A 26,708-nucleotide genomic window follows, 5' to 3' on the forward strand; every position below is an offset into this window, starting at 1 on the left:
AGAGCTACACTGTCTGCTAGCCACGCATGGCTATTTAAATTAAACTAATTAAATCCATTCCTTTGCTATACACATTTCAAGAGGCCAGTAGCCATATGTGGCTAGTCGCTAGCTACTAAACAGTGAACATATAGAACATTTCCATCAATGTAGAAAGTTCTGTTGGGCAGTGTAGCCAAATGTTGGTGGTGAAAGTTAGTCTATCTAACTTTGGTGGTCTGTCTCTCATAGAATGACCAGGTCAGCTGGCTCTGAATTTTCTGCATCCAGGCAGGAATCAGGGAACCTCAGGTGCCCAGCTGTGGGAGGAAGGCAGTGAATGTAGCAGTGACTGAGGAAGCTGCACTAGCATGTCAGGGAGCTCAGGAAGTGGGGAGGATCTATCACAAGTAGTGAAGATCCCATCACTGCTCATGGAAGCAAGTCATTACTCTTTACTGTTGCCTTGTTCAGTGGGATATAGAGAAGTCACATCCAAATTAGCCCAATTTATTGTTTTTACATTGATTGGAGTATTGTTCAATAAAAAAACTTGCAGAGTGAATGAATGACATAACAGACCGTAGATTTTTATAATTTCAGCAACTTCCATGCATACAGAGATTTGCAGTTTACATACCCCTTTAATGGATTCTTTCATTTAATCCTTATGTCTATTTAAAATGAGTAAGAAACCTATTATCCTTCTTTTCCTGATGAGAAAGATTCAAGATTCAGAGAAGTTTTTTGTTGTCTGTTTGTTTTTCAGTAGGCTCCATGCCCAGAATGGAACCCAACACAGGGCTTGAACTCATGACCCTGGGATTGAGACTTGAGCTGAGATCAAGTCAGATGCTTGGGGCACTTGGGTAGGTCAGTGGTTCAATGTCTGCGTTCGGTTCAGGTCGTGGTCCCAGGGTCCTGGGATCGAATCCTGCATCAGGCTCTCCGCAGGGAGCCTGCTTCTCCCTCGGCCTATGTCTCTGCCTCTCCCTCTGTGTCTCTCATGAATAAATAAATAGAATCTTAAAAAAAAAAAAAAGAGTCAGATGCTTAACTGGCGGAGCCATGCAGGCACCTCTGGGCTCAGAGAATTTAAGACATTTTCTCAGGATTACCCAGCTACCAGGTGGCAGCACTGTGACTCAAATTCAGGGTTTATGATTCCAAATGACATGTTCCAGGCCATTGCATGGCCTCTTAGTGCCTTTTTAATAAGTATTTCCAGCGGCAGACCACAGATGTGGTAGGATTCAAGGATGCTTTTGACAGTTAGGGTTTCCCAGGGACCAGTCGATTCAACTTTGATAGATTTTTTTTTAGGTTGTTGGCATGATGCATGGTTTTTATTATTCACATTTGCCTGAATCCATGCTTTCAGGCTTTCATAGACAGACTGCCTGGCATTTCATAGACAGACTGCCTGTGAAAGCAGTGGCTTTCACATTGTATCCCACCAGCTCCAATAGTTTCATGGAGGGGCTGCAGAGGCTGCCATGGGGGTGGGGCTCAGTGGGGAGGCCTTGGGTTTGGGCTCTAGGCTGTTGAAGGCTGATACACTTTCAACTATTTTTATATATTTGACATTCCACAAAAAAATTTCACTTGAAAAAGGCTCTTTTGCTAACGATTAGAAAAAGAATCACTGTTCTAAAGGATTTTTGTGGCAGCTTGCTTCCTGTGACAAGAAAGTGGGGCAAGCTGAACTCTCTGCCCAGGCATCATCCAGGAACAGGATTCATCTGTAGACCAACACACTTTCTTTCTAGTTACAAACAACCCCTAGAAGTTCAGAGTCTCCTACACCCTGTGGAGCCAGCCCTCAGGCAGGACAGGGGACAGAGTGCTGCTGTGTTGGGACTAGAGGACCTGTGTCTTTTGACAGAGTGGCCCTATTGTCTTATTTTGCCACTTTGCTCTGATTCTCTTCTTAGGCGGGTGTCCTCCTCACTGACTGAGCCCACAGCACCTGCCACATCCTTCCTCTATGACTTGACACTCGGTCCTAAGGGCTTGTTGGCCTGAACCAGAAGCCAGCTGCCAGACTGCTTCACCTCAGAGACCACCAATCTGGGCCTCATCTCACCTGCTGGATTCTGCTGTTGCTGGCCTATTTGCAAAGCAAGGAACTTTCATGAAGGTCAGAGAATCCCCTGATAGCAGCCTTTGGATTCTTTGTCCCTCCCTTGAAAGAGAATACACTAGAATTGAGTGAATAAGTCTGGATTTTTACATTATATTTCTGCCCCTGCCTTACGTTTATGCTATAATTAATCTGAAAGCTCTTAATTTTTCATTGATAGATCTAAATTACATGATGCTCTTGTCAGCACAAAAAGGGAAAATGAGGTGTGTCATGTGGGAGCTGGAAAATAAGGTTAACTTGTGACTGTAAAACTAAAAAAAAAAAATCCAACACAGTGGACGAGATCGGTCATTTTAAAAATTTATACACCCTGAGGAATAATCAAGAAACAGGTGCTTAGAGGGCAATACCAGGGTGTTAACACTGTGCTATAGAGAGCAAGTTGACGAAGGCAAGCTTTCAACAAGATGAAATTGGTACCACAACATTTCTTCCAGTTTTATTGAGAGATAACTGACAAGTAATACTGTATAACTTTAAGGCATACAGCATGATGGTTTGCTATGCACATACTGTGAAATGATTGCCACAGAATGGTCCAGCTAACATCCATCTTCTCATACAGATAAAACAATAAAAAAGGAAAAAGGAAAAAAAATTTCCTGTGATGCAAACTCCTAGAATTTCCTCTTTTAACAACTTTTCTATGTACCATATAGCATATACATATACCATGTAGCAGTGTTAGCTAAAGTCATCATTCTGTACATTACATTTTAATTACTTTTTTAAATCTTATAACTGGACATTTGTACCTTTTGACCACCTTCCTCTAATTCCCCTTTCCCCTACCCTCTGCCTCTGGTAACCACAAGACTGACCACTCTTTCTGTGTGTATTTTTTTCTTTTTTCTTTTGATTCCATTTATAAGTGAGACTGTAGTATTTATCTTTCTCCATCTGACTTATTTCACTTAGCATAATGCCCTCAAGTTCCATCCATGTTGTCACAAATAGAATTTTCTTTTCTTTTTAATGTCTGAGTAATATTCCATTGCATGTATATACATACCAGAACTTCTTTATCCATTCACCCATCAAAGAACACTTAGATTTGCTTCCATGTCTCTTGGCTATTGTAAATAATGCTGCTATGAACATGGGGGATGCAGGTAGCTTTTCAAGTTAGTGTTTTCATTCCTTTCATTCCTTTTCTTTTGCGTATATTTCCAGAAATGGGATTGCTGTATCATATGGTAGTTCTATTTGTGATTTTTTTTTGAGGTTCCTCTACACTGTCTTCCATGGTGTCTTTATCAATTTACATTCTCACCAACAGTGCACATTCATGCCAGCATTTGCTATCTCTTGTCTTTTTGACGATGGCCATTCTAACAGGTATGTGTTATCTCATTGTGGTTTTAATTTGCACTTCCCTGATGACTAGTGATGCAGAGAATCTTCCATGTGCCTATTGGTCTTTCTGTAAATCTTCTTTGGAGAAATATCTATTCTGGTACTTTGCCCATTTTTAACCAGGTTGCTTTTTTGCTCTTGAGGTGTATGATTTTTTTTACATATTTTGGATATTAACCCCCTATCAGATACAGGATTTACAAATATTTTTTTCCCATTATGTAGATTGTATTTTTACTTTGTTGATGGTTGGTTTATTTTTATTTTTTTTTAATTTTATTTTTTTATTTTTTGCTGTGCAGAAACTTGTTAATTTTGGTGTAGTCCCACTTGTGTATTTTTTCTTTTTTTGCTTGTGTGTTAGGTAGTCATATCCAAATTACCCACATTACCAAGGCCCATGTCAAGAAGCCTTGTTCCTATGTTTTCTTCTAGAAGTTTTATGATTTCAGATCTTTAAGTCTTTTTTTTTTTAAATTTTTATTTATTTACTTATGATAGTCACAGAGAGAGAGAGAGAGGCACAGAGACACAGGCAGAGGGAGAAGCAGGCTCCATGCATCGGGAGCCTGATATGGGATTCGATCCCGGGTCTCCAGGATCGCGCCCTGGGCCAAAGGCAGGCGCCAAACCGCTGCGCCACCCAGGGATCCCAGATCTTTAAGTCTTTAATCCATTTTGAATTAATTTTTGTGAGTGGTAGAAGGTATGGATCTAATTGCATTCTTTTACATGTGAATACCCAAATGTCCCAGCACTATTTATTGCAAAGATTTCCCTTTCTTCATTGAGTATTCCTGGCTCTCTTCTCAATTAGTTGATGTAAATGCTTGGGTTTATTTCTGATTTCTTGATTTTATTCCATTGGTCTATTTGTATGTTTTTATTTGCCAGTACTATATGGTTTTGATGACTATAGTTTTATAGTAAAGCTTGAAATCAGGAAGTGTGATGCCTCCTGCTTTGTTCTTCTTTTTCAGAATTTCTTTGGCTATTTGGGGACTTTTATGGTTCCATATACATTTTAGAAGGTTTTTTAGAGGGGCAGCCCAGGTGGCTCAGCAGTTTAGTGCCGCCTTCAGCCCAGGGCCTGATCCTGGAGACCCGGGATTGAATCCCACATTGGGCTCCCTGCATGGAGCCTGCTTCTCCCTCTGCCTGTGTCTCTGCCTCTCTCTCTCTCTCTGTGTCTCTCATGAATAAATAAATAAAAACTACTTTTTAAAAGAATGTTTTTTAGTTTTGTCTTTGTAAAAAATGCCATTGGAATCTTGATAGAGATTTCATTAAATCTATAAATGGCTCTTGGTATTATTGACATTTTAACCATATTTATTCTTCCAATCCATGAATATAGGAAAACCTTCCATTTATTTGTTCCTTCTTTGATTTTTTTTAACCAGTATTTTACCATTTTCAGAGTAGAGATCTTTCACCTTTTTAAGTAAATTCATTCCTAAATATTTTATTGTTTTTGATGCTATCATGAACGGGATAGATTTTTAAATTTCTTTTTAAGAAAATTTGTTGTTGTGTATAGAAATGTTATCAATTTTTGTATGTTAATTTTTTATTCTGCAACTTTGTAAATTCATTGATTAGATCGATCAGGTTTTTTGTTGTTGAGTCTTTAGGTTTTCTATACATAAAATCATGTCATATGCAAGTAGAGACATTTTACTTCTTCCTTTCCAATTCTGATATCTTCTATTTACTTTTCTTGCCTGATTGCTATAGCCAGGATTTCTAGTACTATGTTGAATATGAGTGTTGAGAATGAGCCTTATATTGTTCCTGATCTTAGAGGAAAAGCTTTCAATCTTTCATCGCTGAGGGTAGTATTAGCTGTGGGCTTCTCATATGTGGCTTTTATTATGTTGAAATATATTCCTTTGTTGCCTAATATGTTAATAGTTTTTATCATGAATGGATATTGGATTTTGTCAGATACATTTTTTGCATCTATTGAGATGGTCATGTGGTTCTTTTCTTTTATTCTACTAATGTGATGTGGTACCACAATTTTCAAAAATTGTTGTATGTGTATGTTGAATCATCTTGCATCCCACTTGATCATGATGAATAATCCTTTTAATGTGCTACCAATCAGTTTGCTAGTATTTTATTGAGAATTTTCGCATCTATATTCATTGGGAATATTTGCTTGTAGGGTGTTTTTCTAGTAGCATTCTTTTCTGGTTTTGGTATCAGGATAATAGACACTTTATAAAATATGTTTGGAACTATTCCCTCCTGTTTGTTTTATTTTTTGAAAGAGAATGTGAAGGATTGGTGTTAATTCTTTTTAAAATATTTGGGAAAACTGAGGCACCTGGATGGTTCAGTTGGTTAAGTGTCCAACTCTTGGTTTTAACTCAGGTCATGATCTTGGGGTTGTGAGTTTGAGGCCTTGCATCAGGCTCCATGCTCAGTGCAGATTCTGCTTGAAATTCTGTCCCTCTCCCAGGGCCCCTCCCCCAACTTGCATACTCTTTCTTTTTCTCATAAATAAATAAATAAATACATAAAATCTTTAAAAACAAAAAAGCAAACAAATGAATATTTGGTAAAATTTACCAGTGAAGTCAACTGGTCTTGGGCTTTTCTTTGTTGAGAGATTTTAAAATTATTATTACTGATTCAATCTTCCTACTAAAACTTGGTTTATTTAGATTTTTTTGTTTCTTCCTGATTCAGTCTTGGTGGTACCACAATTTTCAAAAATACAGTCCAAATCATTCCAGGAAACATATGAACAACTGAATTGTATTTTACAGTAATGACAAGGTCAGAGCACTGAACTAACCAATTGTCTGTTGCCCTATTTAGGTATATATTTTGTATGTTGGAAAGGGGTCAAAAACCTATAGAGGGATTTTAAGTCTCTAACACTGTCCAAAGAATCTAGAATCTAGACACTGGATCTAGGGCATAAAAATATTTTAGTTATTGGGAGACTCTCTGGATGGGTAGTGAAAGTTTATCTGACTTTCCTGTGAATGTGTTTGACTTTTTGGCTACAAGGTAAAGAGGAAACAGTCATAGTTTACTTCAACCAATGGGATTTGTTGTAAAACATTGGAAGAACTGGTAGGTGGTTAATCATGAAGACTCCAAAATGACTCTCACAATGGCTGGAGGCCTTTCACTCCACTAGTTTTCCAGATGCAATGACTCAGTACTTTTGGCTTTGTTTCTTTTTCTACCTGCATGTGTTATATATTTGCAAACTAACAAAATCTCCATTTTTTTTCTAAATATTACTTCTAGTAAAACATTGTTTCTTATGTTCTAAGACTTTTCCTTATTTTTCCTCTCTCTCCATATGTTTTACATTCAAAATCTCAAAGAAAAATGATCTTAGTTACCATCTATTACAGGGCCACCTCCTAGACTTCTAGATGATGGTCCATCTCTGTGGTCTCAAATGGAACAAACAATTGAAATATATTGATAGGGAAAATTTCAAAAGGAAAGACCTCAGAGGCTTTTTTGAAGGGTAATGAGATTGGCAGGCACCTATCTGATTGGTACATTGATTATTCCACACAACTGTCTTACTACCTTTGTTCTGATTCAAGTGGCTTAAGGCTTAATAATTTAATCTGTTAGATACTCTGTTACTAAGGTTTGCTAGCTAGTAGACATACCTACTTCAATCTCTGAAAAGAAGTGTCCCAAATTTATTTGTTTATTTATTTGAGGAGAGAGAGAGAGCAAGCAAGTGAGCATGAGGGGAAAGGCAGAGGGAGAGGGAGAGAATCTTAAGCAGGTTCCACACCTAGGATGGAGTCTGATACGGGGCTCAGTCTCACGACCTTGAGATCATGACCTGAACTGTAACCAAAAATTGGATACTTAACAAACTGAGCTGCTCAGGTGCCCTAGAGGTGTCCCAAATTTAAATTAATGAATAGATTTTTAGTGTATATGATGGTTCATTTTATGTGTCAACTTGGCTGAGCCTTGGTGCCCAGATATTTGGTCAAATATTGTTTTAGATGTGTCTGCATTGGTGTTTTGAATGAGATTTACATTTAAATTGGTGGACTTTGAGTGAAGCAGGTTGCACTCATAAATGTGGGTGGGCCTCATCTAATCAGATGAAGTCTTGACTAGAACAAAAGACTAGACCTTTCCCCAAGCAATGCGTTCTACAAGCACACAGCCTTTGGACTTGAACTGCAACATTGGCTCTTCCCTGTATCTCCAGACTGACAACCTACTCTCCAGATTGCCTTCATAATCACATAAGCTGATTCCTTAAAATGAATCTCTATTTAGATACACATCCTCTTGGTTATGTTTCTCTGGAGAACTCTTATTAGTACAGTTTATGTTAAGTCTCTTGTGAGTTTACTTAACATGGGTCAGTTCTCCAAAGTTCATTCTACTTTAGGAGCTCTAAAAACACATTTCTCAAGTAGTTGTCATCTTCAGTTAATAGCTTTCATCTTTTAGCTCTCTAAATTAATCTCTTTTTGAGACATTGAGTGATTTATTTAATGCTTATTGAAACTTCTTGAGAGTCTTAGGTTTAAGTTTCCATAGCATTATGAAGTGATATTCATGCAAATTCCCAAATAGATTTTAAGGGACTGATGGACATCATGGCTCAGAAAATCAGTCATGTTTGAACACAGAGGGTTATATGTTGGAAATGTGTGGCAAAAGACCAAATGGACAGGGGACTGATGTCTCTAAAATTTTGGTTATTCTATTCCATTTCTGTTGTTGCTTTAGCAAATGACCAGAGAGTTAGTGGCTTACAATAACACATGTTTATTATCTTACAGTTCTGAAGGTCAGAAGTCAGAAATGGATCTCATCGGTCTAAAATCAAGGTGTCACAGGGCTACATTCCTTCTAGAGGCTCTAGGGGAGAATCCCTTGCCTTGCCTTTTTCAACTTCTGGAAGCTGCCCATTTTCCTTGGCTTGTGGCCTCTTTCTAGCTAGAAATTGCATCACTAAGACCTATGCTTTCATTGTCACATTTCCTTCTCTGATTCTGACTCTCTGGCCTCCCTCTTTCACCTTAAGGACCTTGCTGTTGGGGGGGGCGTAGAGGGATAGGGAGAGAAACTCAGGCAGATGCCCCGGTGAGTGTGGAGCCTCACACAAAGGCTTGATCTCACAAACCATGAGATCATGACCCAATTGGAAATCACGAGTTGGATGCTTAACCAACTGAGCCAGTCAGATACTCCTGCATTCCCTTTTTTTAAAAATCTGGAGGTAATTACATTGGCCTATCCAGAATAATCTCTCCATCTCAGGATCCTTAATCACATTTGCCAGGTTCCTTTTGTCATATAAGATAATATATTAGCAGGTTCTTGAGATTAGAATGTAAACTTTTGGGTGCAGGCTTTATTCTGTCTACCAGTTATATCATTTTCTGGTTACATACTTTTATTATTCATTTATTTTAAAAAGATTTTATTTATTTCTTTGACAGAGAGAGAGAGAAAGAGAGAGAGAGAGTGCACAAGGAAGGAGAGAGGCAGGTAGAGAGAGAGGGAAAAGCAGACTCCCTGCTGAGCAGGGAGCTTGATGCGGGGCTCAATCCCAGGACCCTGGGATCATGACCTGAGCCAAAGGTAGACGCTTACTCCCTGAGCAACCCAGGCACTCCTCTAGTTACATACTTTTAATAAGCATTTAGTGTAACTGGACTCTAAATATTGAAAATAAAGAAAATAGAGTCATTTCAAGTTACATTTAAAATCAGTACATAAAATAAAGGTATGGAAAATCATCTGAGATGGATGGAGTTACTCGTAGGCAAACAAGCCTTTGCTATAACCTCCTTAATGTTAGAATTAAATGTAAAATTAAATTGAAGAAACAGGAAAACAACTTAGGTACATTTTGGCAGTGGTAACTAAACAAACAAAAGGAAAAAGAGAGACTCAGATAGTGGACTTTCATTGTTTCAGTTCTGTGGTAAGTCCCTAAAAAGAAAATGAGGCTGGGCTTCAGTTTTTATATTTCAGGTACACTAGGCCCAGGGGCAGGTCCATCCCTATGGTAAGATTGTATATCAGGCTAAGGACTTTGGTCAGTGAATCCTAAACTGTATCTGTAGGATAATATTGTTTCATGAGATACTGATAGTTGTTTTAAAAAAATAAGAGTCAGATTTATTCTAGAAAAGTTGCATATATGAACCCTTGCAGATTCAGAATTCTCCAGACCAAAAGAAATGTGGTTATAAGAGCTGCTTTACTTGGTTTAATCTAGAATTTCTCAACTTCACTTGATTACTGAACCTTCTGTTGTTGAAAGATCTATTAAAGTGTCTCACAGCACATAACACATTTTGGGAAAAGATGCTTTAAAGATTTGATTTATCTACTTCCTGTTGTTTTGAGTCCACCCTTATAAAACCACCTTTTGATTTCTGTGTGGTTGTACCACTAGAAAAAAAATGTTTTGATCAGTCCAACGTGATATTTATTGTGTGCATGGTGTTGTCTTTCTCGCTGTCAATCAACACACCAGCATTTGATGCAGGCTTTTGTCTAATGTGCCTTTTAGTTAGTTAGTGTGAGTAAATGGCTTTTACATCCAACTTCCATTTACTTTCAAATGCCCGTCTACTCAACAATATCTACAAAAGGAAGGGTAGCCAGAACTTTATGTAATACTAGAATGAAGGGTGGAAAATAATAATGAACTCTGGACTCCACAAATATTTGTCATGGTGGCCTGATATCATGGGAATTGCCTGGACTGCTTTGGGAGATGAGTGGATATCAAAGCCAAACATCAAAATGAAGGTCTAACATACCCACATATTTCTGTCCTCAGGCAATCAGTTTAGTTTTTTTCCTATTAACTAATAGAATAATAGCATTAATCTATTATATATGGTTATTATAGAGTGTATTCATACTACTGATCATAAAAGTATCCTCAAATGGTTGGAGAGAATACAGGCTTAGAGAAAGCCAAAACTAGATAAAAAATAGCAGGTAGTTTTATTTTAAAACTCAGCCTGTGATACAAAAATCTTTCATAAGATCAAGTTACTGTTAGGACCTTTGAGTTTTCCTGTTAATGCACTCAGCTGTAGTTAGACTCTAACAGATACTATGATTTGTACTAAAATCCTCAGTAACTCAGAAAAGAAAGAAAGCTTTGAGAAAGTTCAGATAAGAATAATAAAGTATTAGACTACAGGAGTCCTGAGAAAGATGAAAGGTCCAGAGTCATTTAGCCTTTTTAGAAAATAAGATGATTATTATCATAGAAAGAAATAATATATATCCATAATTCATTAAAAATTAAGACATTTAAAATCTTTTTTTTAAAGGAGAAAGAGAGAGTGAGTGGAGGAGAGTGAGAGAATCTCAAGCTAACTCCCTGCTGAGCAGGGAGCTCTACACAGGGCTTGATCTCAGGACCCTGAGATCACGACCTGAGCCAAAGTCAAGAGCTGGATGCCCAACTGACTGAACCACCTAGGAGCCCCCCAATAAGACATTTAAATGAACTAAGTTCATGGTAAATAAAGTTTTGTAATAGCCTTGCAGTCTTCATTCTTGCCATCATTCCTCCTTTGAGTCCTCATTTTACTCAGAGAGTTTCCCTCTCCATAGTACTGTGCCTCCAGAGTCCACCTCCTCAGACCTTTCCATCTTCCAGTGGCTCTTAATTACCTCCTCGTGGGGTAAGATCACAGATTCATTCTTCATCTGCTTCTTAGGACCTGACATTTGAGAATTTTCCTTCTTACCAGTCTGTCCTAGTCTAGACTTACAGTTCCTTTTTGTCTAATTCTTTGTTAAATTTTATCCTCGTCTTCATCCAGTGAGAAAGGAGTTCCTACCTCCTCCTGTTTTTTGGTGTAAGAGCAGGTTGAGTAGGAAACTCCACAGGACACAGTCTTCAGTAAGACCAGACTTGTAGGAAAGAAATGGAATGACACAAGATCTGAATTAGATCAGTAAGAAAGCATACTTTTCTAAGAAACATTTTGTTAATATTTCCTGTCTATTGTGCATAAAAAGTTTAATTTTAATGTTATATTAATAAGATTTTTTCATTTATTTTTATTTTAGAAAGAGTGCAATTAAGTACAAAGAAATCTACATGTGATTTTTAAGAAAATATTTTATTTATTTATTCATGAGAGACACAGAGAGAGACGTAGAGATACAGGCAGAGGAAGAAGCAGGCTCCCCATGGAAAGCCTGATGTGGGACTGGATCCCGGGACCCCAGGATCATGACTTGAGCCAAAGTCAGACATTCAACCACTGGGCCACCCAGGTGCCTCCACATGTGTTTTTAATAGTCCCAAATTATAATGTAAATATTAAATATTAATATCAAGTTTTCACAAAATTTCAGAATTGTACAGTCAAATGATTTTAAATCAATACACATGCAGCGCAAAACATGCTGTACTTTAAATTTTTTTTAAGATTTATTTGGTGTAGTGTCTTTTACTGTGATCTAGACATATCAAAATTTAATCTTTGAAAATTCAGTTATTTTAGAGGTATAGCTTTGAAAATTGAACTTCTCTTATTTTTTTTTAAAGATTTTATTTATTTATTCATGAGATACACAGAGAGAGGGAGAGAGAGAGGCAGAGACACAGGCAGAGGGAGAAGCAGGCTCCATACAGGGAGCCCGACGTGGGACTCGATCCTGGGACTCCAGGATCACACCCTGGGCCGAAGGCAGGCGCCAAATCACTGAGCAACCCAGGGATCCTCTGAACTTCTCTTATTAATCCAGAAATGACTATATAAATGGTTTTAGTGCTTACAATTCTCCTTCCTCCTCTCCAAGTTAGAAAAGGAGTATGGCATCAAAGGCTACACTTATTTCCTTTATAAAAAGTGATTTTATTTTTTATTGAGTACAGTTGAAACACAATGTTACATTAGTTTCAGGTGTATAACACAGTGATGCAAAGACTCTATATATTAGGCTGTGCCCTCCTTAAGGCTATACTTAATTTCTGAGTGCTGAAGAAAATTTTACAGAGCTTTTGGGGAAACTCAGGAAATACACGTGTCTTGATATCTGCATTTCTTCTAGTAGTCCTGAATATGGGATTGGAATACCATTTGCCTTAATTTCAGTTCTTCAGTAAAGCTTCATTTATTGACAGCTATGCTGTCCAATATGATAGTATTCAGGCAAATGTGTCTATTAAGCAATTGAAAGGTGACTAGTATGAACTGAGATGTGCCATAGTGTGAATACATACCAGATTTCATAGACTTAGTACAAATAAACTCTGCAAAAATTTCATTAATAATTTTTATGTTGATTACATATTGAAATAGTATTTTGACTATATTGAGTTAAATTACATTTATTATTGGAATTAAGTTTACTCTTTTAAAAACTTTTTATATCTACTTGCTAGAGGGATGCCTGGGTGGCTCAGTGGTTGAGTATCTGCCTTTGGCTCAGGGTGTGATACAGGGTCCCAGGATCAAGTTCTACATCAGGCTCCCAGTGGGGAGCCTGCTTCTCCCTCTGCCTATGTCTCTGCCTTTCTCTCTGTATCTGTCATGAATAAATAAAATCTAAAAAAAAATAAATCTACTTGCTAGAAAACTTAAAATTATATATGTGGCTTCTGTTTGTGGCTCACATTTATATTTTTACTGAACAGTGGTGATCCAGAGCCATTGTGCAATGAAATATTTTACATGTTTATATTTTCCAGATATATTTAAACATTAAAATGTTCACTATATCAATTATTTTTGTGAAAGCCTTCTTAATTGTACTATACTTCTGCATCTTCTTAATCAGAGAAAACAACTTAATATAGCATTTTTTTGATAAATCAATGTCATCATTATGAAGCTTAATATTTTTTAATATTGTATTTTAATTGATGCCCTCATGAGTTAGTTAGGAAGTGTACAGGGCTATTGCTGTCATATAAAATGTAAGCTGGTTGATGTGTGATTATAGTTGGGAATTTGGCTGTTTTTCCTAATGCTTGTAATTGTTTCTTAGGCATAACTTGTTGCCCTTTCCAATGCAATCTGTATGTCCCTGATCATTTAAGAAAACCTAACAGTTTTCTAGAGAAAGTAGACAACTAGCTTATAAGGCCGTAGTGTTTACAGAATTGCAGGTCTTAGGCCCATGGTAGGTTCTGCTTCTTCCATAGATAATGGTCATAGGTTTTATTATAGCTGGTTTTCTTGTAAGGCAGAGATCTTTTCAGCTTGTAGATTAGATAGTTATGAATGAGATATTTGTGGCTGCGGAAGTCTTCATACTAATCTATTGCCTACAGTGTGGCCTTTTCAAATGATTTTAGGGCTTATGCATACATTTTTTGGGAAGAACACATAAAAATATATAAGGGATTGAAAGGGAATATCTAGAATTATTCGGATGACTTTTGTTTTTTAAGAGAGTGCTGGGGGTCCAAGCCACAATTGCTGTGTTTCAAGTGTGGCCTCCCAGGCTTATGGAGAATGAGCTATGCACATGTGAAATTTGAAGCTGGGTTAGCAGTTGTAGCCTATTGTTGCTTAGCTATTCACCTGAAGGCTTTCTTCACATTCCTTATAGTTGTAGCCAGGGCTGTTTTGTGTACTGCTGCTATTTCCCAGCAGTCCACAGCTCTGTTGCCTTGCTTGATGCTGTGCTTTGATATGTTCTTATAGCATTTATCCTGCTCTCCTTGCTTGTGATTTTTCTGACATCAGCTCTCTTATACAATAGCTCTTTGAGTATCCTGTGGTCTTCCATTCTCTGCATACACACATTCCAGGGGTACATCGATATGAGGACTATTTCAATGCCAAGACTGAACAATATTCTTTATGATACTGCTGAGAAATCTGATTTTTAAATTAACATTCTTAGATCTGGGAAATGGTATTGTTCCTTAACACGTAGATGTCTATTATGATCCATATCACATTACATTATGATATCTATTTATTGGTGAGCTCTACCATTCAAGTGAGGGATAGTAGAGTGCCTTGTACTGGCCCTGTAATGTTGTAGGTATTTTGCTGGAGATATTGTTGAATTAAACTGAACTGATGAATCTGCTCAAGAAGTTCCGTGTGCTGTGTGCAAAAGATACAGTGCTTTCGGCAAAACAGAAGTTTAGAATGCATTTGTGCATTCTATGGATCCTCAGTTTGTAATGCAGAGTAAGAGAGTAATGCTGAGTTAGCTCTAAACTTGATCTGTCAGGCTCATAAAAGGTACAATGACATTTTTCATGTACTTCTCTACTTCTTTGTCAATAACTCTCAGAAGCAAATGACTCTTTCAGGCTTACATCTGGCCCATTGCTCTCTCTTGACTCTGTTAAGAATTTCATTATAAATCCATGCCACTTGTTTCATTATCCCTCCACGGCATTTGATGATGCTTGTAACCTAGACATTACTAGACATTACCTTTCAGCCTGGATCCATTTAAAAGGATGCACAAAGCAGAATATGTGACTACTTTCTTTTATTGTTGATGTGGATCAGGTTAGATAGGATACCAGCTATTATTAGGTGGCTATATAAGTCAACAATGCTGCATAACAAACAATGCCAAAAATCTCAGTTGCCTATAATAATAAATATTTATTCTCTTATTTATGCATTTGCAGATCAGTAGAGTTTAAGCTGGGGTTTGGCTGAATTTGACTGAGCTCAGCTGGACTTGGCTTAAAGTTCAAGATTGTATATAGATCCACTTCATGCTTCTTTCTTTTAGGACAAGTGACTATCCAAGGTATGCTCTCCCACCAGGAGTGCAAGAACCAAGTCAAATCATGAGAGTACATTTAAAGCCTCTGCTAACATATCACTGGATAAAGTAGGTCACATGGCCAACCCTCATGTTGATAGGGCAAAGAAATATGCTTTTGCTGCTAGGGAGAAGTACACAAAGCCAAACAATACAGATATTTCCAGCTATTGTTGTATAAAGAGGTCAATGAAACCTCTCTGCAAAACAAAATCAAATATAAAACTGTATAAAAATTTCAATAACAATCATTTCAGGACTATGGAAATTGAACAAAAGCTGTTAATAGTTGAGAAGTATTGATTGAAATACTTCTCAATTTGTGTAAGAAATTGTGGGAATATGCAGCTATTTTTGGGTTGGAGCTGCTTCCATGCCTCCCCTAGCCCAGGCTGGTTGGCGAAAGCTGTAGTTTTATGAGGATAGTGCTGGCCAAGAACACTGAGCAGTTTATTCTGAGTGGGCAGACTCAACTTGGGACTGGAGACAAAAACCCATGGCTTTGTCATTTAAAAGTGGCAAGCTCTGTAGGAAACAAATGGGAAAGTCTATAGCTTTGTTGGCCTGAGGCTCTGATTCTATTTGGGGCAAGTGGCAGGCCAGCTAGTAATTTAATGGGGAGATTTTGGAAGTGAGAGAGCCATAAAAGGACTCAATATGCTTTCCACACATTCCTGGCTGACTTGGATTTGTGAACTATGCTCATGGGCAGAGGGGACCAAAAAGAATCTCATGGAAAGTAAAAGTCCAGGCACACTTGAGAACTACCTGAGCTATGAATGTGTTCCCCAATCTACACACAGATTCATTGGCAGAGGTTGGAAGGGCTTTTGGACTTGAAGTATTTAAGCAAACTTCAACAGAAATTGATAGCTGATCACTAAGCTGTAACACAGGGGTGAGCCCTCATAAGGTAAGCTGAAAAATAATTTTAAAAACACAATTTCAAAATCTAAGTAGAAACAGTAGGAGCCACACATTGTGGGAAACAGATTCTGCAGTTTAAATGCATTCAAGTTACCTTTAAAAATCCTTCAGAAAAATCACTCAATAGATAAAGCAAATTCAGAATTGTTACAGTATCTTATCTAAAATGTCCAGTTTTTAACAAAAAATATGAGAAACAGGAAAGCAAAATTCATACTCAGGGCAACAAGTGGTCAATAGAAACTGAATCTGAGTGGGCCAAAATTTTGAATTTAACAGATAAAGACATCAAAGCAGCTATTATGTTTGGAGAATTAAAAGAAACCAGGTACAACAAAGTAAAGGAAAATATTGTGAAAATGACTCAAACAGAGGATATCTAAATAGAGATATAATCTATAAAAACAAATAGAAATTCCAGATTTGAAAAATACAATAACTGAAGTGGAAAGTTTACTAGATGGATCAACAGAAGATTTGAGAAGATAGGAGAAGCAATTAGTGTATTTGAAGATAGATCAATAGAAATTATCCAACCTAAAGAACAACAACAAAAAAATAAGATTGGAGTAAAATGAACAGAGACTCAAAGATCTATAGGACAATGTCAAGCTTGTCAACATACTTATAATAGTAGTCCAGGAGGAGTGGAGACAAGGGGAACAGTTTTTTTGAAAACATAATAACCATAAACTGCTAAGTTTGATAAACAAAACAAAATCCTTTTATAGTCCAAGAAGCTCAGTGACCATCAAGTAGAATACATATGGAGAGATCCACACCTAGACCCATGATCATAAAAACTACAAAAAACCAAGGCAGAGACCAAGTCTTAAAGCAACAAGACAAAAATGATTCAGCATGCCTGGAGAACAGCAATACAACTAATGGTTGATTTCTCATAAAAATATGGGGATCTAGCAGTGGAAGAACATATCCAAAGTATTAATTGGGAAAAAAAAGTCAATGACCAAGAATTTTTCTATCCAACAAAACCATTTTTCAAAAGTGGAGGCAGAATGAAGTTTCCTTTCCAGATAAACAAAAACAGATCTGCCCTATAAGAAATTCTAATGACTGTGTTTTAGGCTGAAATGTCAGGAGAGCAGATGCTGACTGAACTCCAGAGAAAAGAATGAAACTCTGAAAATGTTAAATATATGAGTTAATATAAAAGACTATGTATTGTTTTATTTTTTTCCTCTTTATTTCTTTAAAAACAAAGACCCTTTGAAGCAACAATTATAATGCTATATTGAGGAGGTTACATGTTTAGATGTAATATGTATGACAATACTAGCACCAAAATGAAAGGAAGTATGTCAGAGCAAAGTTGCTGTATAGTATTATAATTGTTATTATCTTGAAGCAGAATGTGAAAAATTGAAAATGTATATGGTAATCCTTAGATGGACTATTAAGAAAATACTTTTAAAATATAGCTAATCCATTAACAGAGGAAAGTGCTAAATACAACTATGCTGTCTATACAAGACATACTTTGAAAAAAAAAAAAAAGACATACTTTGTATTCAGAGACAACTAGTTTCAAAGTAAAAGCCTGGGAAAGCAAGTAGTAACTATTAAATAACTGGAGTGGCTTTATTAGTATATAGAAATAGACTTTAAAACAAGAAATATTACTAAAGACAAAAGAAAGCGTTTCATGATGATAAAATTTTTAATACATCAAGAAGAAATAGCAGTTATAAATGTATAAATACCTAACACCAGAGCCCCAAAATACATGTAGCAAAGACGGACAGAATTAAAGGAAAATAGACAATTCAGTATTGTAGTGCTTGAAAATTTCAATATTTCTCTCTTAATAATTGAGAAAAGAACTAGACAATATCAGTAAGGATATTCAAGACTTGAACAACAGTAGCTAACCAAATTGACGTAAATAACATAGAAGATTCCATCTAGCAAAGGCAATACCAATACATTCTTTTCAAGTGCACATAGAACTCTCATAATAAACCATACTATAGGCCATAACATGAGACCTAAAATATGTTTTCTGACTACCACAAGATTAAATAAGAAATCAATAACAGGAATAATTTTGGATTTTCCCAAATATTTTGGTTTTTTTCCCCAAATATTTTGAATTTCACAGTATATTTTAAGAAAAACAATGAGTCAAAGGTGAAATCACAGGGTAAATTAGAAGATATGCTGAATTGGATGAAAATGAAAACCTAACATATAAAAATTTATGAGATTATAGCTAACAGTGCAGAGAGGGGTACTTAAAACTTTATTTATTTATTTATTTATTTATTTATTTATTTATTTATTTATTTATTTTTAAAGATTTTATTTATTCATTCATGAGAGACAGAGAGAGAGAGAGGCAGAGACACAGGCAGAGAGAGAAGCAGGCTCCATGCAGGGAGCCCGATGTGGGACTCAATTCAGGGTCCCCAGGATCAGGCCGTGGGCTGAAGGCGGCCCTAAACCGCTGAACCACCCAGGCTGCACTAAAACTTTAAATTATTATATTAAAAAAGAAAGAGATCTCATATCAACAATCTATGCTGCCTTTACAAGAAGCTAGATAAAAATGAACATATCAGACCTCAAATAAAAGGAAGGACGGAAAAATAAAGACCAGAGAAGAAACAAGTGAGATAAAATTTAGAAAAACAATAGAGAAAAATCTGCGGAAACAAAAATTGTTTCACTGAAATGATCAACAAAATTAATAAAACTTTAGCTAGAATAACAGGAAAAATGAGAAAAGACAAATTAACAAAATTAAGAATGAAAGTGAGAATATCACCACAAACTTTACAGAAATTAAAAGTATTGGGCAACCTGGGTGGCTCAGCGGTTTAGCGCCGCCTTCAGCCCAGGGTGTGATCCTGGAGACCCGGGATCCAGTCCCACATCAGGCTCCCTGCATGGAGCCTGCTTCTCCCTCTGCCTGTGTCTCTGCCTCTCTCTCTCTCTCTCTCTCATGAATAGATAAATAAAATCTTTAAAAAAAAAAGTATTAATAGGGAATATTATGAACCACTTTATGCAAACAAATTAGACAACTTAAGATGGTTAATATTTTGGAAAGATACAAATTTCCAAAACCATCTCAAGAAAAAAATAAAATCTGGGGGCTCCTGGGTGGCTCAATTGGTAAATGTCTGCCTCTGGCTCAGGTCATGACCTCAAGGGTCCTAGAATCTAGTCTCTAGTGGTATGTCCAGCTATGTGCTCAGTGGGTAGTCTGCTTCTCCCTCTCCCTTTCCTTTGTGTTTTTTTTTTTTCTCTCTCAAATGAATAAATTTAAAAAATAAATTAAAAAAAAAAAGAAAAAATGAAATCTGAATAGACTTGAAATGCATAAAGACATTGAATTACTAAGAATCTTCCTATGCCCAGGTGATATCACTATTAGATTTTATTAACTATTTAGGGAAGACACAATACCAATCCTATTCAGATGTTTTTTGGAAAAAAAGGAGGAAAAACTTCCCAATTTGTCCTGTAAGTTCGGTAGTAGTTTAAAATCAAAGCCAGATAAAGATACCACAAGAAAACTATAAAGCATTATTTCTAATGAACATAAATGCAGAAATTCTTAAAATATTAGCAAATTGAAATCAGTAACATAAATAAAGATTATAAATCACAATCAAATAAGATTCAACCCTGGAATGCAAGAATGATTTTATATCTGAAAATCAATGAATATAACATATTATATTAATAGAATGAAAGACAAAGTTACATAATTCTTTAAATAGCCACAGATAAAGCTTTTGATAGAATCAGCATTTATGATAAAATTCTCAATAAATTATAAGTAGAAAGGAACTTCTTCTACCTGAGAAAGGGCATATATGAAAAATCTACAGCTAACATTATACTTAATTGTGATCTTTCCCACTGAGACTGACAATAGGGAAAGAATATCCATTTTCATGACTTCTATTCAATGCTTTAGAGAGTGTTTTAGCCAGTGTGATAAAGCAAGGAAAATAAATTAAAGGTCTTATGCTTTTGCATGTACAGAAGCCTAAAATTTTATGTATGTATATGTTAGAAACAATAAGTTAGTTTAACAAGGTAGCAAGATACAAAATCAAAATATAAAAATCAACTTTATATTAGCAATGAACCATCTGAGAATAAATTTAAGAAAGGAATTCCATTAAAAATTATTAAGAAGGAAAAACTCTTAGGAATAGATATAACAAAAGAAGTGCAGGAGCTATATACTAAAATAGTATAAAACATTGCTAAGAGAAATTACAAAAGATCTAAATTCATGAAGAAATTAACTGTGTTCATGGATTACAAGATTTCTTAAAATGGCAATTCTTCCTCAAATTATCTATAGATTTAGTATAATCCCTATCAAAATTCTAGCAGTAATTTTTTCTTGTAGAATTGGGCAAGTTGTTGCTATAGTTTATATAGAAGTGGAAAGAGCTTGATTAGCAAAACAATTTTGAAAAAAAATAAAGTTGGAGGATTTGCACTGATTTCAAACTTACTAAGACTATAGTCATCAGTGTGGTATTAGAATAAATATATAGGTCAATGGGACAGGATAGAGTTTATAAATAACTTCTAAGACTTATGGTGAATTGATTTTCAAAAAAGATGCAAACATACCACTCAGGGAGATAATATTATTTTAACAAATTGTACTAAGACAATTGGATATTCATATACAAAATTTTTTTAATGAAATTAGATCCTTACTTTACATTGGATACAAAAAAATTAATTCATAATGGATCAAAGACCTAAAAGTAAGAGTGAGAACTATATTTCTGGAAGAAAACAAGAAAATATTTTTGTGACCTGAGCTTAGGCAACGTTTTTTTAGGTTGGGTGTGAAAACAGTCTGTAAATGACAAAATAGATAAATTAGACTTCATCAAAATTAAAATGTTTTACTCTTCAAAAGACACCATCAAGGGGATCCCTGGATGGCTCAGTGGTTTAGTGCCTGCCTTCAGCCCGGGGTGTGGTCCTGGAGTACGAAGATCGAGTCCCACGTCACGCTCCCTGTGTGGAGCCAGCTTCTCTCTCTGCCTGTGTGTCTGCCTCTCTCTCTCTCTCTGTGTCTCTCATGAACAAATAAATAAAATCTTAAAAAAAAAAAGAGACCATCAAGAAAATGAAAAGACAATCTACAGACTAGGAGGAAATATTTTAAGTCACAAATCTGATAAGACATTCAGAAGGTATAGCTCTTGCAACTTAATAATAAAAAGACAAATAACTCAATTAAAAAATGGACAGAGGATTTGAATAGGCATTTCACTAAAGACATGCAAATGGCTAATAAGCACATGAAAAGATAAAAACACTTGGGAAAGTTAAATTTAAACTAAAATGAAATATCACTACGGACTGGCAGACTTACTATTATCAAAAATCTGATAATATTGAGTGTTGGCAAGGATATGGACAAACTGAATTCCTTATATAATACTCTTGAGGATGTAAAATGTTACATACACTTTGGAAAAGTTTGGCAATTTCTTGACAAATTAGATACTTAGCGTACCGCCCAGCATTCCCATTTCTCTGTATTCAAGAGAAATGAAGCCACACAAATACTTGCATGTGAACATTCATAATATTATTTTTAGTAGCCAGAATTTGGAAACAATCCAAGTGTTAATCAACTAGGGAATGGATAAGCAAATGTGGTATATCCATACAATGGAATACTATTTAACAATAAAAAGGAATGAACTTTGATACAGGCAACAATATGAATAAATCTCAAAACCATTATATTAAGTGAAGGAAACCAGACAAGAAAGACTGTATATTGTTTTTCCCATTTCTGAAAAAAGGAAAACAGTATAGAGAGATGGTAGCTTGGGAGTGGGCATAGGAGATGAGATTGATTGCATATAGCACAAGGGAACTTTTTGAGGTAAGAGAAGTGTCCTAAAACTGAACTGTAGTGATGATTCCATTACTGTATAAATTTGCCAAAACTTGAATTATGAATTTACAATGGGTGAATGTCATGGCATAGAAATTATACTTCAATAAATCTGATAAAAAGTCACATGGCAAAAAAGTATATAATGTATAATTATCTAATAAGAAGGAAGTGAAAAAATTGGAGCAATAATTCAACCTGTCACAGTAACCAAATATACTTTTTTAAAATCAATAAAATATGTTGGTGAATTTTCTGGGGCAGTCAAACTTGAATTGCTAGCTTCTATAGCCCATTACCTAATATTGACTTCAATTAGACTTTACCACCCACATATTTGTGGTTCACCTCTACATCGCTAGCTATTAAAATAGGGCACCTATTAAAGTAGGTGCTTTATAAATATATTTTATAAATATATTTTGAATGACATGAAGTAAAGATATCTTGAAACTATGATTTTTGGTGCCTACTGTGCAGCAAAAACTACTCTGCATTTTCTAGTAATATCTAAAATTGCATTGTAATTTTAGAATATTCTCAAAATTTTGTTTCCGTTTGATGTTTGAGTATTATTGCCAGGAAAAATACATATGTAACTCAAAGTATCCTAGTTATGGACCACTAACTGTGCAGCTATTTAGAATCTTAAGAATTCCTGAAAATTCTCACTCTCTCTCAAGTCCCAGCAGCCCAGGGATATATTTCACATGGGCTCAAACACAATTTGTCCCCTTGACATTCTCACTGTTCTTCTGGAAAGAGTAATTTTCTTGCTTGTGGCTGTTCTCACTCTTCCAGATATGAGAGATGGTACTGTGTCTCAGCTGGCCCTCTGCCACACTGTGAGCAAGGACCACAAATCTAAATCATTCAGCAGTTGGACCAGGCAGAGAGGTAGCAGAGAGGTACTATGTTCATCAGTGCTTCTCCACCTTTGAGCATTGGCCATATCAGGGGTACGCTAGCAGCTGACCTAAGATCTCAGCGTGACAAAACTTTGGAGTGGCCTACTGTGGAACTCGTGAATGTGCCTTCCTACCTTTAGGGTTACATCATAACAGATGTGCCTTAAGGCAGTGATGCTTGGGCCCCAACGTGTCGGGGAGATTTTTAGTTTTACTCATAGCCTCCTTTGTCCTTAGGCTTCAGACCTGTCCCAGGGAGCAGTGTTAGGACCAGATTTGTGTAATCTCAACAATGCTATTCTTAGAATCCCTATTCTGCTCTGACTTGAGAGGTCAGTCTTGCCATGTTTTGTTTCTCCCTGTCACTGAGTTCTTTAGGATCCCCCCAAATAGACTTTTATCAGGCTACTCCCTCAAGCTGACAAACACATTTTAATATGCCTGGAAACATAGCAATGGATGATGGTTCAATAGTGATCTTTATTTACTACATTGGTAACCTCACCATCATTATTAAGAAGGCCCTGGTACAGCACCTGGGACAATGGATTTTTTTTTTAACTGTTTTTTTTTTTAAAACTGTTTTTTTTTTTAAAAAAAAACCATCTTTTTTTTTACCTTATAAAATCATCTTTATTTAAGTGCCAGAAGTTTCAAATAAAGATTAATTTATAATATATTGTTTATAATTTTGATAGTGAGAAGGTTTCTTCTCTTTTTCTGGATTGTGGCAACTTAAGCAAGATGATGAAAAGAACATAAATAGTAAGTGTCACAGTGAGAGGTATATTGCACAATCACTGTAACTCTTAAGTCTGACTTTCACAAATTGCCCTATGGCATGTTGAAAATCTGCTGTATCACAGACTAGTAATGCTTCTATAAGTGGGTTATCCTATTATTCCTTAGTAACCAAATCCTTGCAGTGGGCCCAACTGAGATCTTTATTTCCCAGCCTTCCTTGCACATTGATATGTTTAATGAAATCTAAGTGGAGGAAGACTTTTAGGAAGACTTCTTTGCTCCCTTCTTCATGAGGATCTGATAGCTGGAATTAACTAGCCAGATGGTGGCTCTGGTCTGCCTACATACACACCTTTTAGATTTAAGGGAGAGACAGTTTAGTTTTATATTGTTTAAGACACTCTTTGTTTTTTTCTGGACTATAGAGTGGAGTGTATTCTAAAGTATGCATCTGCTAAGCACAAGAGAAAGATGAAATGTCCCTGATATCAGAAGAATAAAGCACCTGAATATTATCTATTAATTCAGGAATAGTTTCCATTATGAAGTAACATCACAATAGAGCAGCTGTTATAGCATCCAATTTATCTGATGCATTTCAAATATTAGTAAAAAAAATTTTTATGAATCACAGAATCATAAATGGCTTTGAAGTGAAGCCGGTCTAAATACTAAACTGAAATTGAAGTCACAGAGGACAATTATGTTTCCCATGCTGTGTCTCCTGGGGATTTTGTTAAAAACAATGCTAAATAAATCCCAATTCTGAGCCACAAGATGGATCCCACATTACCATATGTCAATTGTCTTAATTCTTCTGCCTCTAAGGGAAGGCTATTTATTTGTTAAGAAGTAATGCCCCATATAATAAGAAATTCAAACAGTACAATGGAATAGAAGGTATCTTTTAAACTACTGAAACCTCTGTCTATTCTGTTTATAGACCTTAACTAAGAATTTTCTCCACTTTATTGAGGTATAATTGACAAACTGTAAGATCTTTGAAGTGTACAATGTGATGATTTGATATATGTATCTATTGTGAAAGGACTCCTCCCATTGAGCTAACACATATTTCCTTTCCTTTTTTTTTTTTTTTTTTGGTAAGAACATTTAAGTTTTACTGTCTTAGCAAATTTTAGGTATACATTGTATGTAGAGTCACCATGTTATATGTTAGATCTTCAGACCTTATTCAAATAAAATTTTTGTGCCTACCACAGTTCTTAGTATATTTTAGTCTATTTATTTATTAAAAAGTATTATGATACTAATAAATATTCATAATCATACTATGTCAAAGATAAATTAAAATACAAATAAAATGAAAAACCCTCACAATAATTTCACAGACATTTGGGGGGTTCAGATATTGTAATGGTTTGAATAGTCCATCCATTTATTTAGATTTTGGTACTCTGACATCTGAAACTGGTACTTTCTACCCAATAGCTCCCTTTTCTATCTGCAAATTTATGGAGCGGAGGATTCTCTTAGGAGAAAATCAGCTGGTACCTTGACTGCTTCATTTTCAACTAAGTCCCCAATATATAAAATCTGCCTGTTGTATGAGGTTGGCTTTAGCTGAAGCTGAATGCAGGACAGGACAATGGGACATTGAGAATACAGGTTCCCCAATTTAGAGGTAAGTGACAGAGAATTGGGCTCAGTCTCTAGACATAAGTTATTAGATGGGAGTGATGGTTTTGGGAGCAGGGACTGGAAACAGAACTCAACCTTGCCCAGTATATTCTGTTTCCTTGGGTTGCTGTACAAACTACCACAAATTTGGTAGCTTAAAACAACAGAAATTTATTCTCATACAGTTCTGGAGGCTGAGATTCTGAGCAATTGTTGGCAGGGCCATCTTCTTTCTGAAGGCCCGAGGAAAGGATCCTCTCTTGCCTCCCCTGGCTTACGGTGGCTCCTGGAACTCTATGGCCCATGGCAGTACAACTCCAATCTGTGCCTTTGTGTTCACCTCTCTGTGTCTGTGTCCCTTTCTCTTCTCTTGAAAGAACTAGTCATTTGATTTAAGGCCTATTCTAATCCAGGATAATTGTTTCAAAGATCTTTACTTAAGTACATCTACAAAGATTCTTTTTGCAAATAAGGTCACACATATAGGTATGTTCTGTATTGTCATATCTCTTGGGGGCTACTATTCAACCCGCTAGCATCCACCCTCTGGCTCTCCAAAATTTATGTCCATTACACATGCAAGATACATTCACCCTTCCCAACATTGCCCCAAGTCTCAACCCATTACAGCATCAACTCTTAGTCCAAAATCTCATATAAATATCAGCTCAAAGCCCCAAATCTGATCATCTATATCAGGTATGGGTGAAACTCTGGGTATCATCTATCTTGGGACAGCATTTCCCTTCATCTGTGAATCTGCTGTGAACATAGAACACAAGTTATTTGCTTCCAAAGTACAATGATGAGACAGGTATAGTATAGACATCTACATTACCAAAGGGGGCAATTAAAAGAAATGAAGGGTTCACCAGTACCAAGCAAGTTTGAAATATGACAGGGCAGATTTCATTAGGTTTCAAGGCTTGAGAATAATCCTTTGTGGCTTGAGGCTTCTTCGTCTGTGCCTATGGCTCCATCATTCCCTGAGTCCTAAGTGACAGCTCCATTGTCCTTTACCTCTGGGTCCGTGGTGGTCCCACCTTCAGTCATTCTAACTTTTTCTTGAAAGGTAACACATGTTTGCAGCTGGGTAGCTCTATAAACCCATTTTCTGCATATAGAGTTCTACCCAGAATTGCTGGGTAGCTCTATAAACCCATTTTCTGCATATAGAGTTCCACCAATTTCTTTCATATTGTCCAGTCTCTGTCCCTATGAGTTCAAACTGGCAATGTTTGTGCTGGTATCATATCATCAAAACCTTATGGGCCTCCTTTGTATCCCACGGGAATTCACATCATCAGACAAGAGGGCTTTCCACAGATTCTTCCTGGAT

The 26,708-nt window shown here is 36.2% G+C and overlaps 1 protein-coding gene across 9 annotated transcripts in view; it reads left to right on the forward strand.

Annotated features, from left to right (window-relative positions):
- Positions 1–26,708, forward strand: part of GRIN2B (glutamate ionotropic receptor NMDA type subunit 2B) — a 543,572-nt gene that overhangs the window by 17,306 nt on the left and 499,558 nt on the right. For all 9 annotated transcript variants that reach the window (XR_013364272.1, XR_013364270.1, XR_013364277.1 and 6 more), the window contains one exon: positions 1,914–2,119. The gene's annotated coding sequence lies outside the window, so the exon portion shown is untranslated. The remainder of the gene's footprint in view (positions 1–1,913; positions 2,120–26,708) is intronic.

Source organism: Canis aureus, chromosome 25 (assembly GCF_053574225.1).
Source record: "Canis aureus isolate CA01 chromosome 25, VMU_Caureus_v.1.0, whole genome shotgun sequence".
Lineage (NCBI taxonomy): Eukaryota > Metazoa > Chordata > Mammalia > Carnivora > Canidae > Canis > Canis aureus.